The following is a 19,618-nucleotide window of genomic DNA, read 5'->3' as shown; positions in this document are numbered from 1 at the left end:
TGTGTGTCTTAAAACTTTTCATTTGAAAGCAGACCTTAAAATGGTCAACATAATTAAGATCAGTTAAATTCAATCTCTTGACTCTACTGTGATGTCCATGTTTGTAAAATCATCATTAAGAAAAATTTGTGGGGATGCCTGGGTGGCTCAGTGGTTGAGCGTCAGCCTTTGGCTCAGGTCCTGATCCCAGAGTCTTGGGATGGAGTCTCGTATCAGGCTCCCTGCAGAGAGCCTCCTTCTCCCTCTGCCTATGTCTCTACCTCTCTCTCCATGTCTCTCATGAATAAATAAAATCTTTTTTTAAAAAAGATTTAAAAAATCTTAAATCTTAAAATTTTAATCTAAAATTTAAAAAATTTTAAATCTTTCAAAAATCTTTTATTCATCACACACACACACACACACACACACACACACACACACACACGGGCAGAGATACAGGCAGAGGGAGAAGCAGGCTCCATGCAGGAAGCCCAATGTGGGACTCGATCCCTGGACACTAGGATCCTGCCCTTAGCCAAAGACAGATGCTGAACTGCGGAGCCACCAAGGTGTCCCTAAATAAATAAAATCTTAAAAAAAAAAAAAAAAAAGGCAGTTTGTAGACTCCTGGCTTCATTTCAACATGAAGTTATTGTGAGGATGGGGGTGATAAGAAAAAGCTGAACAAACTGAAAAGCAATTCTTCTTTGATCTATCAGAGAATTGGGATCACAGGGAAAACTACTGCCCTGAAAACTGGAGAGAAACAAAGACACATGGACAGACCTGGATAAAGTTACAGAGTGGAAGCCTCTTGCTGGAACTAGTATTGGCAAGAACAGTTTAACTTTACTTAACAAATTGCCAGAGGCTCAGCGTGCATTAGCTTGAGCATTAAAAACCCTGAGGGGGTAAAAAAACAAACAAACCTCTGAGGGGCTGGGGGTGCCTGGGTGGCGCAGTTGGTTAAGTCTGCCTTCAGTTCAGGTCATGATCCCTGGGTCTTGGGATCAAATCCTGCATCGGGTTCCCCACTCGGTGGGGAGTCTACTTCTCCCTCTCCCTCTGCCGCTCATCCACGCTTGTGTTCTTTCTCTCAAATAAATGAATAAATACAATCTTAAAAAAAAAAAAAAAACCACCAAACAACTCTGAGGGTCCCAGGCTTGGGGGGGGGGGGCAGACTTGCCTAAGTTTTACCTCCAGGAACCCCACCATGTTCTTACCATTAAATCTGAGAAAAATCACTTCCTGCTTTTAGCAGTGGGGAGTGAAAATAAATCATTTCAAACTACTCCCAGAGAGTTCTGTCCCTTGTTCTGTTCTCTGTATTAAAGGCCAGCTCTCAAGGAAAATTATTATCTGGCCTGAGAAAGGGCAACTAGCTAACTCCAGTCCCCTCCGTTCTTCCTGCCTCACCTCTGAGGGGGATATCAAGAAAGACTTGTGAAGGTAACAGTCTGGAGGAACAGACCTAGTTAAAGATGGGAGGCCAGATCAAGGAGTATTGAATGTGTCCCTCCAACACCTTACATCTACAGGCATCTGTATAACAGAAGATCACAGATGATAGGACTTCAAGGCTAGGATCTATATAGGAAAGAGTTTCTAGGGAAACCCAAAGACCACAGGAGAGACAAAAGCAAAGACAGCTGAGGAAATTGAATTGTCGGACACCTACAGTAAACTCAGTAAACACAGTACAACTCCTAGCCAGGTAAAGGCCTACTTACCTCCTACTCAAGGCCTGCTCATCTCATTTCCTATTACCCAATACATCATGTCCAGCTTTCAAAAGAAGGGACAAGGAATGCTAAAAGTCAAGAAAAAATAAAGTCTAAAGAGACAGAGCAAGCATCAGAATCAGATAAAACAGAAGATTGTGGAGTTACCAGACAAGGAATTTAAAATCACTCTGATAAATAGGCTAGGGCTCTAATGGAAAAAACGTAGATGTCATGCAAGAGCAGATACATAAGCAGAGATATTGAAATTGAAAGAATATAAAGGAAATGCTAGAGATCAAAAACACTAAGAGAAATGAAGAATGCTTTTCATGGGTTTATTAATCGACTGGGTACAGCCAAGAAAAGAATCTGTGAACTTGAAGAAATGTCAATAGAAACTCCTAAACTGAAATGCAAAGAGAAAAAGGAATGCACAAAACAGACCAGAATGTCCAGGAACTGTGGGACAATTATAAAAGGTGTAACAGATACATACTGAGAACATCAGAAAAAAAAAGAAAGGAGCAGAAGACATATTTGAGTAATAATGGCTGAGAATTCTCCAAAATTAATGACAGATACTACATCACAGATCTAGGGAGCTCAGAGAATACCAAGCTGGGATAGATCCTTAAAAATTACACCTAGGGCATATCCTATCCAAACTATGAAAAACTAAAACAAAATCTTGAAAGAAGGCAAAGAAAAACCCCAACTTACCTACAGAAGAGAGACCTAAATTATATCAGACATCATAGCTATGCAAGCAAGGAGAGAGTTGAGTGGACTAATTGAAGTACGGAAAGAAAAAACCCACTAACCTGGAATTCTATATCCAGAGAGATTATGCTTCAAAGACAAAGGGGAAATAAAAACTCAGATAAACAAAAACTAAGGGAATTCTTCGCCAGAGACCTGTCTTGCAAGAAATGATACAAGAAGCTCTTCAGAGAGAAGGAACACAGGATAACAGGATACACAAAACAAAAAGAAAATTCAGGAGCTTCACGAACATATGTCCTTCCTTGGGTCCTAGGGCCCCTAACTGGCCTGCCTTCTTTTCAAGCCTTCATATGTTTTATATCTAATGTCCAGGCTTTTTAGCTGTACTTATCAGAAGGAATAGGGGCAAGTATGTCTACACCATCTTCCTAGAAGTGAAACTCTCTTCATGTATTTCTTATGAATCTTTTTAATTCTGTGCATTATGTATTTAGAAGTGAGTTTGAACTGAGATACAATTTTGCGTTCTGCTTTCTCCCCTGTCAACATATACTGTGAGGACTTTCCACATCATTAAAATTTCTTGGACAGTATCAGCTTTAAACTTTTTAAAAAATTTTTATTTGACAGAGGGAGAAGCAGACTCCCCACTGAGCAGAGAGCCCAATGCAGGGCTTGAGCTCAGGAGCCTGGGATCATGACCTGAGCTGAAGGCAGATGCTGAACTGATTGAGCCACCCAAGTGCCCCTCGGACAGTATCAGTTTTAATAGGTATGTAATGGACACATAAGATGAGCTATAGATTGAATCATCATGCTTTTACTGTTAACCTTGAAGGCATTTCCACGTTTATTGCTATAAAATAGAACACCAAAGTAAACAAAGTTATACAGAGGTCCCCGTGTCTTATTTCCTAGGAGAAGTTCCTAGAAGTACAACTACTAAATTAAAAAATGACAATTTTGAAAAGCTCTCACACCCATTGAGAAATTGCCTTTAGGGGCTTTGGGCCAACTTAACCCTTTAGTGATAGAATCAAAATATTCCCATCCTACTGCCACTTATCAGCTCTGAGTAAGGATGGTTTAAATCATCTGTTGTCCTAATTTGTAAGAAAAAATAGTAATACATTGTTTAGTTGGCATTTCTCTGGTTTCGCAGTGAGATTATACATTTTTCACCTTTATACAGTTATCTGCATTTCTATCTCTGTGACTAGTGTGTCAATGTCCTTCTGTGTCAAGTTGGGTTTTTTTTTATTGGCATGAGCTCTCTATGAATATTGGCAATCTTTGTGTTATATCTATTGCAAATGTTTTCCCAGTTTGTTAGTTTTTCTTTTTTTCTTTCTTTCTTTCTTTCTTTCTTTCTTTCTTTCTTTCTTTCTTTCTTTCTTTCTTTCTTTCCTTTCTTTCTTTCCTTTCTTTCTTTCTTTCTTTCTTTCTTTCTTTCTTTCTTTCTTTCTTTCTTTCTTCCTTTCTTCCTTTCTCCTTCCTTCCTTTCTCCTTCCTTCCTTCCTTCCTTCCTTCCTTCCTTTCTTTCGATAGTCACAGAGAGAGAGAGAGAGAGGCAGAGACACAGGTGGAGGGAGAAGCAGGCTCCATGCACCGGGAGCCTGATGTGGGATTCGATCCCGGATCTCCAGGATCGCGCCCTGGGCCAAAGGCAGGCGTCAAACCGCTGCGCCACCCAGGGATCCCCCCAGTTTGTTAGTTTTTCATTTTATGCTGCTTTCTATTAAAAAAATTCCTTTTTTTGTTTAAAAACATTTCACACCCACTGAGAAGTGGAAAGAACAGTTCGCATCCACATACCCTTCACGCAAATCACCAGTGTTCCTTTCTTGTTCCCTGTGCTTCACCTCTCTCTGTGATTAGGATGTAGTCATAGTCTACATAAGTGGGATTTGTGTACTTCCATGTAACAACCCACAATGCTTCATCAAATGAGGAAAATACACCTTCTGATACACACTCACCTTGCAACACAAATGCCTTCGTTCCCTCTCACTGATGCTCACTATTATCTATTTGCTATTTCCCCTTCGCAAACGCTGGCACAACATAATATAAAATGGAGATTTTGGTGTGGTTCTGATCGTGTTGGTACAGATGGTAGTCACCCTCCCAGTGTCAATAAGCAAAGTGTGGTCGTTATGAGCAGTGCGAACAGATATTACAAGCAATAAAATCCATGAAAGCCAATCGTGTGAGAGGAAGAACCACACGTTGACATAGGAGAATCACTGACAAAATGGGGATCATAGTGGTACATATTTTGAAAACAATACAAAGGCTTGTTGAGCTCTTTGGAGAAAATATGCCACTTCTGATAATGTCCTCATCACTGTCTTCTGCACGTCTGCTGGGAAAATCTTGTATTTGCTGAAATCCATTGTTAGCACTTTGTGTCGCTATTTTTTGTTTCTACTGGACAAAATGACCAGGTTTTCCTTTCTTGTTGAAAAGAAAACCATCTTTTGTGAAAATGCTGCTTCTTGGTTTTCAGGCAGCCTGAAATGGTGTGGGAGTGTTCAACCACAGACAGGTGACCATACTTGAGTCTGGGCCTCATTACTCATGACCCTCACAAACTGGGCCTGCTGTGTTCCTCAATATGCACATCTTTAAAAGTAAAGGATAAGTATCTGCCTCATAGGGTAAAATAAAGTCCTTTGTATAACTGTTAGGTATTATGGAGATATTGGCGACAATGATGAAATTCACAATAATGATAAAAATGAAGATGATGAATATTGTATCTGGTCTGTTGTAAATTATTATTATTTTTTAAGTATTTTATTTATTCATGAGAGAGAGAGAGAGAGAGAGACAGAAAGGGAGAGACATAGGCAGAGGGAGAAGCAGACTCCCTCTGGGGAGCCCAGTGTGAGACTCAATCCCAGGTCGCCGGGATCATGCCCTGAATCAAAGGCAGATGCTCAACCACTAAGCCACCCAGGTGCTCCTGTTCTAAATTATTTTTAAGGTCTATCCTTAAAGGTCTATCCAGGGACAGTGGTCATTTGGAATGAACTCTCCTGATTTCCTGGGTTTCCACAGATGGAAAGAAGCCCCATATATCTGAACAGTGTTGATTCTCAGTTACTCATAGCAACTGTGCTTCTGTCAAAGGAGCAACAGGGATCCACAGTCCTAATTGTATGGCACCCCTCTCAGAGGGAGTTGCTCCTCTGACACTCTAGCACATTCACAGTTTAACCAAACAGTGGCAGTCCTACCAGCCTGACTGCCAGGTCCCACTACTGGCTTGTTCCTAGCACAAGAGGCTTACTCCAACCCTTCATAGCAATGGGATAGCTGAATTTCCAGGACTAGGCTCTTGATCATATAGAGGCAGGCTGTCTATGTGGCCAAAAGAATACTGATTCCAGGGAGTCTTACTCGTTCCAGGGATTCCAAGCACAAATTATCTGCATTAGGAATAGCAAGACTGTTTGAGGAACCTCCATACAGTTTTCCAGAGTGGCTGCACCATTTCACATTCCCACCAACAGTGTAAGAGTGTTCCCTTTTCTCCACATCCTCTCCAACATTTGTGGTTTCCTGCCTTGTTGATTTTCCCCATTCTCACTGGTGTGAGGTGGTATCTCATTGTGGTTTTGATTTGTATTTCCCTAATGGCAAGTGATGCAGAGCATTTTCTCATGTGCGTGTTGGCCATGTCTATGTCTTCCTCTGTGAGATTTCTGTTCATGTCTTTTGCCTATTTCATGATTGGATTGTTTGTTTCTTTGGTGTTGAGTTTAATAAGTTCTTTATAGATCTTGGAAACTAGCCCTTTATCTGATAGGTCATTTGCAAATATCTTCTCCCATTCTGTAGGTTGTCTTTTAGTTTTGTTGACTGTATCCTTTGCTGTGCAAAAGCTTCTTATCTTGATGAAGTCCCAATAGTTCATTTTTGCTTTTGTTTCTTTTGCCTTTGTGGATGTATCTTGCAAGGAGTTACTGTGGCCGAGTTCAAAAAGGGTGTTGCCTGTGTTCTCCTCTAGGATTTTGATGGAATCTTGTCTCACATTTAGATCTTTCATCCATTTTGAGTTTATCTTTGTGTATGGTGAAAGAGAGTGGTCTAGTTTCATTCTTCTGCATGTGGCTGTCCAATGTTCCCAGCACCATTTATTGAAGAGACTGTCTTTCTTCTAATGGATAGTCTTTCCTCCTTTATCGAATATTAGTTGACCATAAAGTTGAGGGTCCACTTCTGGATTCTCTATTCTGTTCCATTGATCTATGTGTCTGTTTTTGTGCCAGTACCACACTGTCTTGATGACCACAGCTTTGAGTTAAAAATAGACCTGTCCTACGACTCAGCAATTGCACTGTTGGGGATTTACCCCAAAGATACAGATGCAATGAAATGCCGGGACACCTGAACTCCAATGTTTATAGCAGCAATGTCCACAATAGCCAAACTGTGGAAGGAGCCTTGGTGTCCATCGAAAGATGAATGGATAAAGAAGATGTGGTTTATGTATACAATGGAATATTCCTCAGCCATTAGAAACGACAAATACCCACCATTTGCTTCAACGTGGATGGAACTGGAGGGTATTATGCTGAGTGAAATAAGTCAATTGGATAAGGACAAACATTATATGTTCTCATTCATTTGGGGAATATAAATAATAGTGAAAGGGAATAGAAGGGAAGGGAGAAGAAATGAGTAGGAAATATCAGAAAGGGAGGCAGAACATAAAGACTCCTAACTCTGGGAAACAAACTAGGGGTGCTGGAAGGGGAGGAGGGCGGGGGGTGGGGGTGAATGGGTGATGGGCACTGAGGGGGGGCACTTGACGGGATGAGCACTGGGTGTTATTCTGTATGTTGGCAAATTGAACACCAATAAAAAATAAATTTATTATTTTAAAAAAAAAGGAATAGCAAGACTGTTAAAATGCAAATTCCAGGACCACCTGCAAGGCAATGAAAGAGGATTGCAAACCAAAGTTTAAGAACTATCATTCTAGAACCCATGGTCTCTCAAATAGGATGCCCACATCTCCATAAGATAATGCCATTGGTTGTATAATATAAGACCATAAGAACTTCTATTTATACCAACTAAGAAATATGTCAAATAAGAAATTAAGAAATTCTCTGGGCTACTATTTAATATTCAGCTTGTCCCTGGATTTCTCATGGGGTCATGTCACCTGAGGTTCTGGAGGCCTCCTGGGAGTGGAGACTCCAAACCACAAAAGCATGAACAGTGGGGTCTTTACTAGTACATGTTTTTTTTTTTTTTTTTTTATAGCATTGTACAAAAAAAAAAAAAAAACCCACTCAGTTGAGTGGGTTTATGGATTCTATCATTTAGTTTTCACTCAAGCCTGAGACAATAGACAGTTGTCTTAAAAAGATTCCCACAAAAACAAAATAAAAACCACACACACACGCTGAATTTTGAAGATGATGAAAATGGGCATCAGGGAAAAATAAGAAAATGCCAGAATGGACACCTACTCATATCATGAGCTTTTCTTTAGCCACACTAGGGACCAAAAAATGATGATAAACCCATCAAACTTATGAAGAGTCCACCAAATTTCCACCCCCAACTGCAAAATTGAAAATTATCCAGTAGACTAATTGGACTTCCATTCAATCAGCATCTATGCTGAATCTCCACTAAGTGTAGAGTGTATTTTGGGTTATTGGCCACAGCCAGTATAAAGTCATCATCATTAACAAGATAAAGCAGCCAGAATATTATGATTATGATATTATGATTAATATATGATATTATGATATTATATAATAAATATTATGATAACCGTTTTTTAGCAAAAGAAAGCTTTGTGATTTAGCAAAGAAAGATTTTTAAGCTGTTTAATCTTGGTCTCGTTATTTAAATGTTTCTTTGTTGGTATGTTTTATAATGTATTCATTCCCTAGATTAAATATATAATTTATAAATAAATACATATTATGGATCCATGTCCCAATTTTCAAACTAAAGGCCATGTGGGATAAAAGTCCAGGTCCAGCTTGTTCCAACTCAAAATTTTGATAAGCTAGGTCTCCTTTGGCCTCCTGATCAGTGTTGAGATAAGCAACTTGTCTGTTAGTGGGTCATGCCATCAATAAAGAAAAACCACCTTCTTACTTGAGTATTAGAAAGACTGTCATGGAACCTCAGAAGAAAAATGCAATGAATTGGCCAGTCCTGCTGCCCCCAGGCAAAAGAACCTAAAAGAATTCTGGGCTCTGTAAACAGCTTTGCATAGAAAACTCCCCATGGGACACAGACTCCGAAGGCAAGTCCATTCATGACCAATCTCTTGGGATACCCCTGCAAGTGCAGAGTCCCGTGTGACTAACCACCCAGGAATATACCAGTCACAGGCAACGGTTCCCGAGGTCCTGGGTCTCCTGTTTTCCATTTCCATCGACTGCTTCTCTTCTTCCCTGAGCCACTCCCTGTGACTCACACTTGGACTCACAGGACCTCAGGCCTGCTTGCTTTAAAGGCTCAGTTAGGGGTACTGTAGCAGCTCAATGGTTGAATGTCTGCTTTTGGCTCAGGGTGTGATCCTGGTGTCCTGGGATCAAGTCCTGCATCGGGGTCCCTGCATGGAGCCTGCTTCTCCCTCTGCCTGTGCCTCTGCCTCTCTCTCTCTGTCATTAAAAATAAATAAATAAACAAACAAATAAACAAATAAATAAGTAAATAAAATCTTAAAAAAAAAATAAAGACCCAGTTTAGACTTCTCTCCAGTTTTCAACCTGGCTCCTATCATGTCATTTTCAAATTCATGCAACGTTAGCACTACACATCCACAGCTCTGATGGAGACAGTCCCCCAGGCGTGTGAGGCTCGTGCAGACTTGCCAGGCTCCCATCTTCCTGCCAAGAGGGCCAGCAATTATTATTCTATTGAATAGGAGAGAAAGGATCCAAGGACTGCTCTGGGAGCCAGCTCCATGCCCCAACTGATGATGAAGTCTTCCTTTACTCTTCCACGTCCTAAGTGGGCAAGGACACTCCTCAACAAGGGATAAGAATTGTACAAGAAAGACCTCTTCCAGAACCTTTCTGCTTGGTTCTCTGTGTCTGTAATTGCTTCAGAGTTTGCTCTTCTCCAGCCATCCTAATTTGCAAATGGATGGCCCAGACCCTCTATTCTTTGTCAGGATAGAAGAATAAAGAGAAAGCTAGAGATAGGACAAGAGAACTTCATCAGAGCTGGAGATAGACATCTTTTTTCCTGTTTGCTTTCCCCAACCCCCCCATTCTGAGGCTTTCCTACTTGCTGCTTTAATGCTCAGTCTTTGGCCACACCCTACTGCAGATCTGTCCGCTGCGGTCTACAAAGGCTTCACACTTTGCCTATAGGCTTCCCTTGATTTCAAACTGAGTCCATCAGTATAAGTTGGCAAACTGACCTCCAATATTTTCTTCTCCAAGAATCCCTTTTTTATTATTTTCCTTACAGATTCCTTGTTTTTTAAAAGATTATGATTATTAACCTGTTTTCAGGTCATTTTTAAAATTCTCAAATGTAAAAATCAAAGACTTAAATGAAAAAACTAGACAACTGAGGGAAGGGTTGCCTCTACAAGGGATGATGGATGCCTGTGGCGTTCCTTCATGTGGGGGCAAGGGAGACAGATACCCCCCAAGGCTCTGCTCCTCACTACAGAATGCTGGATCCTGGTTATGTCTATAGATTGCTGTGTTTCCTTGTGCACTATTTCTGAAACTTGACCTTACACTCTGATACTACTTACTTATGCTTGGTATATATATACAATGCAAGTAGGGCCACAGGTTTTTTAAGCTTAGCACAAAACCTTACTTTACATACACTCAAATTCAGGAGGCCTACCTGTAAGAGGGTCCAAAGTGAGGCAGGCAATTTCTTTCTCACTCAAGTCTAATTTTAATAAATCAACTCTTAGGATATATTACATTGTGAATATTTCAAGCAAGTTTTATTATTTTTGTTTTGTTCATCCTGGATACCAAAATTTAAAAAAAATGTGCTCTACAATAAAGCACATGTGATGTGCTAAAAACTGTAAAGAAATTTCCATGTAAGCTTCATAGAGTAAAAATGGATTTGCATTAAAATATTTCCTTTAGAGGAGTTGAATTTTGGATACCTTTTACTAAAAAACAAAAACAAAACAAAACAAAACCCAAACAAAAAGCAGTAACACCAAAACTAGGACTCTGAAGTAATTGTCATGGTGTCAAGCATTAGAAGACAAGAAGAGTAACCCTGAATAAACTTCGTTAAAGTTCAAATTTTGCCATTAACTTCTTATACAAAACTACTGAAATTAGTAGAATGGATATGAACAAAGCCAAGGAGATTTTGACTTTATGGTCACCTGACCAGAATGGGAAAAGTTATTTTTTTTTTATCGTATTTGTTTTCAACCCCAAAATGGCTATTTTACTTACCAGCTGGAAGTGTGAGGAGAATATAAATTATCGTCATTAACAGGAGTTGTTAACACACGATGGTTTACAACATTTAAATACTTCTCAATGTGAATCTGTTACAGAAAAGTTAAAGTTTAGGTTATTATAGTGGACTTAAGATACTCAGCTAATTTACTTTATTTCATTAGGGTAATGCTTTGAATTGTGTAATTAAGCCAAAAGACACAACATACTATGTGTTTATTACATGCCTAAGGTATTGTTGGGCATTTCGAGGCTAAATGACTTTCACTATCCCAAAAAGCATAATAAACAATTGAGATGCAAAGCTCGAGTGACCTGTAGCACTTTTCACAGATTAAACTATGCACAACAGTCAGTAAATTGCTTAGCCAGGTAAGCTTACTAGGCAGGACAGACATGGAGTAATGTCTTTCATTTATAGGGATTTCAAGCAAGCATCCAGGGAAAGAATTTGGGCCTTAGGTAACAGATTATTTAAAGTGGCCAACTGCAAGACTCCAGCTGGGTGCAGCCCTCTCACTGTCAGGTAATGTAGGACAATGGTGTGCCAGTTTGATGAGGCAACAGAACACACCATATCTCCCACAGCCTGAGGAGCTGGGCTGTGGAGCTGATAACGTGGGAGAGTGAAAGTCTCAGGCTGGAGCAGGAGCAATGACAGTTAGAGGTCTCGAAGATGGAGATGGTCCTTATTTGGACTCATGTGATCATATATCCTTGTTGTTTCTTTTTTTCTTTCTTTTTTTTTTTTTAGAGGTTTATTTGAGAGAGAGAGAGAGAGAGAGAGAGAGATGGAGAAAGTGCAAGAGCCCAAGGAGGAGGGGCAGAGGGATGAGAGAAAGAATATCAAGTAGATGCCCCATTGAGCACAGAGCCTGAGATGGTGACCTGAGCAGAAATCAAGGGTCAGACATTTAGCTGACTGAGCCATCCAGCACCCCCAGATCCTTGTTTTATAAGTGAATATTATCCTGAAGAGTGGATTCTCCTCTTCCCTTCAACCCATCTTAATGATGAAGTTCCCGTGTAATTTATTTCTCTCTTCCAAAATTGGTACATCTCTTTAGCTTTACCTGCAGGATTACAATATCACAAAAATGACTAGTCTCAAGATATGTAAGCTATTTAGGGAAAAACAAACTCTTATTCTTTAGAATCCCAGTGAATCTGATAGAAACTCTCTGGAGTATTCCTTTGAATCCTTTTTTGTTGGGCATATTTCTGGATGAATGGTTATTTTAAGAATTCTTAATTTTTTAAATCAAACCACATGTTAGGGGTTGTCACTGCATAATCTTACATTCCCAACAGCTTACATACTTTGTGGGATGTGACAAGATGCAAACCAACCAATCAGTTAATAATCATGATTTTAATAAAAAAGACCAGAATGAGCAAGCTGATGACCAACTTAAGTCCACCTATGTTACAGAATTATGCAAGGTCTTGTGAGAACCACAGTCCTTTCCTACTAGAGGAATCTTTGTCTCCTTCCAGCACTTTATTTAATATCTAAAGCTCTACTTACTCTTAGCCCCATTTCAGTCCTTTTGATTGCAGTTTCAAGGTTCTGAATGTTTAGAGCCTCTCCTTTTTCCTCAAGAGGGAAATTTGTTAATTTCTCCTTTAACTGATAAAGGTCTTCATGGACCTGGAGGTATAAAAAATATAAAATATTGAGAGAATACATACCGAGTTCACCCGAAAGTTATTTATTTTAAAGATTTGCAGTTTGCTTGAATTGCTAGAGATCATCAGGTAGATTTTATGATGTTCATTGAAAAGGACTGTCTTCACGGTTCTCAGATATTCTTTATTGGAACGTCTCATTATCGTCTTTCAGATTTTAAAAAACTAAGTTTTCATACAATTTTCTATTTTTCCTTAAGCCCCCCTACCCCCACTCCATGAGAAACAAATCCAAGATAAAACTACAACTCAAATCACGTCTGTTTCTTAGCTGATAAAAAGTCTGAGCTGATAGGAAGTTTGAGCCAAACTCAGATTTCTACTAACTGGTTAAGAGGTAAGAAAACAGAAAAGTTCTAGCAAAGAGAGGTTTTAGTGAAAGCAGAGCCTTTCAGGGGAGCTGAGTGGCTCAACTGGTTAAGTGTCCGACTCTTGGTTTTGGCTCAGGTCATAATCTATCTCAGGGTTGTGAGATCAAGCCTTGCGTAGGGCTCAGTGCTCCGCATGGAGTCTGCTGAAGTTTCTCTTTCTTTCTCTCTACCCCTCCCTTCTCTCTATCAAAGAAAGAGAGAAAGCAAGCAAGCAAGCAGAGCCTTTCAAAAGGGAATTGTAAATAGGTTGACAGGGCCCTTTGGTTTTCCATTCTGGCTGGATCTTCCCCATGGACTGCTCTGAAGAAGCAGCTCTGTAGGTGTGTGGCCTTGATTCTGTTTTTACATAGTCAGAAATGGAAATGATCGGTGAAGAAAAAGCAATGTGATCACTTTGACATTTTCCTTTAATCTGTATTCTCCTTAGAAATGATGAATGCAAAAAAATAAAAATGATGAATGCCTCTCCAACGTCAACCACCCTCACAACAAAATGGGTGCTATGAGATTAGACACCACAAGATTCTCTGCATTCATATCAGAAACCAAATTTCAATAGATAAATACAGATGGCACCAATTATTGTATGGGCTGCTGCCACAAGAAAAACATTTTGTTATGCAAATTTATGAACCCAGCACCTGTTTCAGCAATAGTCACACCAATAACAATCTGCAGACTGGGTCGCTACAGGCATTTTGAAACAGTTACCTTTTCTCTGTTAGTATAACTGGATATACACATTGGTCCAGCCTGTGTTATCGATTACTTTGGAATATTCCCATGGAGCCAAGTATTCAAAAGATCTGAATTTGCATCTTTGCACTGATGGGCATCACAGTCTGGTAGACACATCTGGTCATTTGTACTCTGCACAAATTGTCATGGAAAGCCTTCAGGGCTCACAGATTGAAATCAGAACACACCTACTGTTTGCTTGTAGGCACCAAGGATGAAGATGTACTTCTTTCAATTGTTTTGTCCAAATTACTCCTGCAAGCTGATTTACCATCTATTGTCTAAAGGCATTTGGAAAGTACAAAGAGACAGTTCAAGGGCAAGCCCCACTTCTAGGTGCACATTTCTGGGTTCTTCCTTTGAATGTACTAAATTTCCTCCTTGTAGCTCTAGTATTTGTAGTATTTGTAACTTCACGTACCATTCTGTAACTAATGCTGGTCCCCATAGCTGGGGGGAGTGAAATTGTTCTGGGTTATTTATCATGGAACCGACAGGTTGTTTTCTTTATCTGCCAGCTGTGGACAACTACACTTCTTCCCAGAGTCATGAGATAATATGCAACAGGTTTAGTAGATAGTAACGGACCAGTAAAAGGCAAATGGACATCATTCCTTGCTCTATCACTGGTCACAAGTTGTCCATGCACACCATCAAGTTTCCTCTGGTTTCTTTAACAAGAAAAAAAAAGAATTATTCTATTTTATAGAGTTGTTGAGTAAAAATAAGGCAATATGTGAGAAAAGGGATGAACATAGGCTTTGGAACCAGGCAGATATGAACTAGAATCCTATTTCTTCCTTTACCGAGCTTGACAAATTCGCTTAGTTCTTGAGAGCCTTTGGTTCTTCTGTCAAATGGGGGTAAAAAGCTACCTGTTGGAATAGTGGCAAGAAAAAAATTTCAAGTATGGAAAGTGTTTTGTACAAGGCCAGCTAGCCCCATAGGAGGGCACTGAACAAATGTTAATTCTCCTCTCCTGAATTGTAAAGCCCAGTGAAACTTCTTGCACAAAACTGGCACTTAGTAAATGTTTATTGATTTGAATTGCTCTTTTAATCTTCCCTAAGAGCTGCTTATTTTCTTGCCAGATATTTTCTTCTCCCCTCTCAATAACCACATATCTGTTCGTATAGTAATTGCAATAGAGACAAGTACTGTAGGAAATGTGTCACCAGACTTCGGTAGGAAAAAAGATTAAGTTCTAAATCTCTGTCCTTTCTTCAAATAGATCCAATTTACCATATTGAAATTTTACATGTACCCCATCATCTCTATGATCATCAGATGCATTGCTTTCCATATATTTCCTACTTGGAGGAAGATTATTATTTTGACAGTTTGGGAACAGGGCTGCTTAATAAGAAGCCCCTGAAGGTTTAATGCAGTGAAGGTTTGCTCTAGAATTAATTAATTAATTAATCTCTAGAATTTAGAAGTCTAGCTATGCAACTGGATTCTGTGTTGTCAAAAGCAGTTACATCAATTGCATTTTATTCATCTCTGCAGATAGTGTTTGGCTGCCTCATTCTCGTCACACTTACCCACTTGCCCCTTCATTTTACATTGTATGCTCCTGGCAAACCAGATGGAGGAGTTGATAAGAAAGCGATGATATCAAGCTGTCAATTAGTTCCAATATTTCCAAGGTTGGTGTTAGCATAAAATGGTTGGATTTTTGAAATAATGATTTCCAAAATGAATTACAAAGCTAATTTTGACTGCAAGATTACAGTATCCTTGTGGCACAAACATTGGTTTCAGAGTTTGGTCAAGCAAGCGTTTTCAAAGATATATTAAGAAGATACCACATACTCATTAATAAAGTGGAAAAACAAAGCTTGTAAGAGTTATTTATAAAAGAAAGCACCAGGGAAACCTCTCGGACTCATGACCCACTTCTTCCAGACTGTTTCACAAATACACCATAACCTGTTTCAGGATCAACACAGACAGGATCTCTTCCCTTGGGCAAATTACTTTAGCTGTTTGTACCTTAGTTTCTTCTTCTGTAAACTGGGGCTACATATGATACCTACCTGAGTTGCTGCACACGATCAAAAAAATTGGCTACTTTTCAATTATAACAATGATTATCATCACTATAGTTATAACATCACTGTTCTAATCAGATGAGGAAAGATCCAGCTGAAACCATAAAAGGTCTTAATGATAGACTTAAGAGTGAAAGAAGTATGTATGTATGTATGTATGTATGTATGTATTTATTTATTTATTTATTGAAAGAAGTATTTAACAAAAGTTAGCCTAGTAGAATTCTGCGTGGAGATAGTAGTCATATGTCCTGAATCAAAAATGAGGACATGGGCTTTGGTACATGATCGGACGGTGGAACAGAATATTCACAATCAGAACTGTTCTGTGAAATTCAGACATACAAATGTACACAGGTTTTCAAATAAATCACACTAAAAGTTTATAATTAGAACACTGATTATTTGTATTTAAAGATTTCTCGGGTATTTTAGATATTTTATCAAAATATTGTATTATTAATTTGTATCAGCAATTGTGTTTTCTAAATAATAGTACCTGTTAGTTCAGCTCCCTTCATTTTTGAATAGGATGTATATTATTAGAGACTGAATTAATGAGAAGATCATTATCCAGTTGTCCAAGATCAATGGCCCCAATCCTGTACTAGGTAAAATGGGATATCCAAAAAATCCACTGTCACAGGGAAACAAGGCATACCTTATTTGCCCTATAGCATCACCCATAAAGTTTTAGTTAAGAATGGAGTAGTCCTGGTTAAAAAGACAGGCTAAAATTAATTTTTTCCTTTTCTTTCAGTAAAAAACAGGCTAATCTTAAAAAAACACACAGAAATGAACAGAAAACTACACATTAGTAAGAGATCAGATCTAATAATAACTCGTTTCAACTGAACGTTTCACATTATATGTTACCCCTTAATTTAATCCTTACAAAACTCCTAAGAGGGAGCTTATAGTGTCATCTTTATTTCATACTTGAGGGAATTTGAGTTTTAAAGTGGTTAAGTACCCTGTGCTAGACAAGATAGCTGGTTAATTGGCGGAACTATTCAAATCCAGGCAGTCTGAATCAAGAACCTTCATGCCTAACCATTAGCCAGTACGTGCATAATATCTACAAATATACAAATACGTATTTATAGATATACAAAGCTAATGGTTGCTGAAAATTCAGTGGAAAAGGCAGGACTGAAATATCTAGAGAAGCAAAAAGGGGCAGGGGAAGACTTCCTTTTTTACCAGGTTAGCAGACTGAAAGGGTTTAAGAAGATTGTGTTTTCTGTGTATATGGGTCAACCCATATACTCCTCTTTGGTCAGTTTCTTTTCCATAGTGTGAAATAATAGCCCTTATCGGATAGCTTTGTTGTAGGGGGTTAAATGAGTTAAAATGTGTACAGCACTTAGAACTGTGCACAGTATCCGGCAAATACTATATTAGCTTTGATTATTGAGATTTTTCTTTGAAATCATATTACAGTTTCTATTTTATAATACTATTTAAGGTAGAAGGTCTCAGAATTGAGCACATATCAGAGCTATCTGCAAGGATTATAAGAACAGATAGCTGGGCACTACCCCCAGAACTTCTGATTTAGTAGGTCTGGAATGAGGTCTGAGAATTTGCATTTCTCACAAGTTCTCAGTTGGTGCTGAAAATACTGGTCCTGAGGGTCACTCTTTGAGAATCACCGGTCTAAGGAGTTGTTTAATGTATCTGATTGAAACATAGACCTGATATACCCACTTAGGGTGAAGAAAGTAGATATTTGAAGTACCTCTACTTTTCTGGCAACTTTGTATGTATACGTATATGTGTTATATATAATACATGTAGATTTATAACATATTAATATATTATTATATAATTCCAATTCATATATATCATACTTATATATAAACTGATAGAAACATTTGCCCATGCTGACAAAAGGAAGACAACTTTATGATAAGAAGAAATCATGTAGCTTTGGGGAAATTGGGTCAATTTAGAGTCAGAGGTGGATCTAATTCAAGCTACAGAGGAGAAAACTTAGGCCCAGAGAGGTGACATGATTAGCCTAAAGTTATTCATCTGGGAGAATGTCATTGCCAAACTCAGACCTCAGTATTCTGACTCCCCAAATAGTGCTTTCCACTAGGTGTACTGCTTTTTGGTAGCCTGTTTGAAGGACATACATCAGCCCCCGACAGAAATGGAATCCAAGTTACGTGTCCGAGGGTAGTGCTGTATACTCATAAACACTCTGGAGCCTTCCTCATTTCTTTGTTATATATATTCTACATATTTCAGGGAGAAGGTTATACTGTGTCTAGAGATCAGCCTCAGTAATCAGGTTAGGCTCTCCACTTAGTGTGTCCAGAATAAACCTTTTTTACACATGGGGGTATTGATCAGCATGGACATGCCTGTTCTTAGCTCTTCTGTTCCATGATATGATTTAATGATTACAGACATTGATACTGCAATGTTGTATCCGAGGCTGATCAAACAGCTACCTCTGAATCCTACTCTGAAGTGAAAAGGCTTCTGGCTTTTCAGTCAATCTGCTATTTTACACTATTCCAATCCTCAAGGGGAGCAGCCTTGGGGAAGAGAATTATCTCAAGGGAAAGCGTGAAATTAGGTGTGAGAATTCTCCCCAGATTCTGGTCTCTCTTTAAGAGATGTTCCAGGTCTGGAGAAATAAGAAAACTAAGGAGTAACTTAATTGTTCTTGTAGTCAATGTTAAGTATACTGTGGGGGGAAACTGGCTGTTTCTGGGTAGGAGTCTCCATTAGTGTTCCAATTATTTGGAGCCTGTAAAAATCGGCCCTGAATTTAGAGGGGGGGGGGGGCGGTCCAAGTAGTAAAGAATCAACCTTGCCTAGCAAGAGTTCTTTGCTTTGCCCTTGGATATTGGGAGGTGATCTGTAGGCCCCTTGAGTGTCCTGCCTGGTAAGTGTCTTTGCTTGGGGGCTTTGGTCACCACACAGTTCTAACAATGAGATTTATGATGGGGGCCTTGAGCCACACTGTATCTGTTCCAACCTCTAGAGGAACTAGAGACTAAAGGCATTAATGTGACCTCTGGGAAGGATTGGTGATGAAAGGTCAGAACATGGGCAATGTGTGACGGAGTCCCAGTAAAAGCTCTGGACATCAAGTCTTCGGCAAACTTTGCTAGTTGGCACAACTCTGTGTACATCGTTATACATCATGGCTGGGAGGAGGTAAAGCCACCCATGACTCCATGGGAAGAGGATGACAGGAAGCTGCATTTGGATCCTTCCTCTTGGATGCTGCCCATACATGTCTTTCCTTGGCTGACTTTTTTTTTTAAAGATTATTTATTCATGAGACACACACACACAGAGAGAGAGAGAGAGAGAGACAGAGAGAGACAGAGAAACAGAGACACAGGCAGAGGGAGAAGCAGGCTCCATGCAGGGAGCTGGACATGGAACTTGATCCCAGGATTCCAGGATCACGCCCTGGGCTGAAGGCAGTGTTAAACCGCTGAACCATCCAGGGATCCCCTCCTTGGCTGACTTTAATTTGTATCCTTTTGATGTTGGTAACATTCTAATTGTAAGCACAGCACTTTCCTGAATTCTGTGTTGCTCTAGCAAATTACCCAGTGTGAAGGTGGTCGGGCTCCCAATTTTGTAGGTAGCTAGCTTGAATTGAGTTTGGTTCTGGGACTCCTGGACTAGGCTGGTGTAGAAATGAGGGCAGTTTTGTGGGGACTGGTCCCTCAGAATTTGAAGTTTGCTAAATTCATCTAGGGTGCTAGTGACAGAGGATAATAAAAGGTGAGGTAAGATTTGGGTATTACACATAATGGGGAACTCTATGAAACTGGTGAATTTAGGGGTTTGTATTTTAGAAAAGGTGCATATAAAAGAATTCTCTCCTAGATGGGAGGTAAGAGACCAATATTCTGGCA

At 39.4% G+C, this 19,618-nt stretch overlaps 1 protein-coding gene across 1 annotated transcript in view; it reads right to left on the bottom strand.

Annotated features, from left to right (window-relative positions):
- Positions 1-19,618, bottom strand: part of IQCH (IQ motif containing H) — a 211,794-nt gene that overhangs the window by 190,987 nt on the left and 1,189 nt on the right. The window contains exons 2-3 of the mRNA XM_072738887.1: positions 12,402-12,524; positions 10,868-10,962 (exon numbers count right to left, since the gene is read on the bottom strand). The gene's annotated coding sequence lies outside the window, so the exon portion shown is untranslated. The remainder of the gene's footprint in view (positions 1-10,867; positions 10,963-12,401; positions 12,525-19,618) is intronic.

This window comes from Vulpes vulpes, chromosome 15 (assembly GCF_048418805.1).
Source record: "Vulpes vulpes isolate BD-2025 chromosome 15, VulVul3, whole genome shotgun sequence".
Taxonomy (NCBI): domain Eukaryota; kingdom Metazoa; phylum Chordata; class Mammalia; order Carnivora; family Canidae; genus Vulpes; species Vulpes vulpes.
Note: the sequence above shows the minus strand (reverse complement) of the source record. Positions and strands in the feature narration are given on the sequence as shown.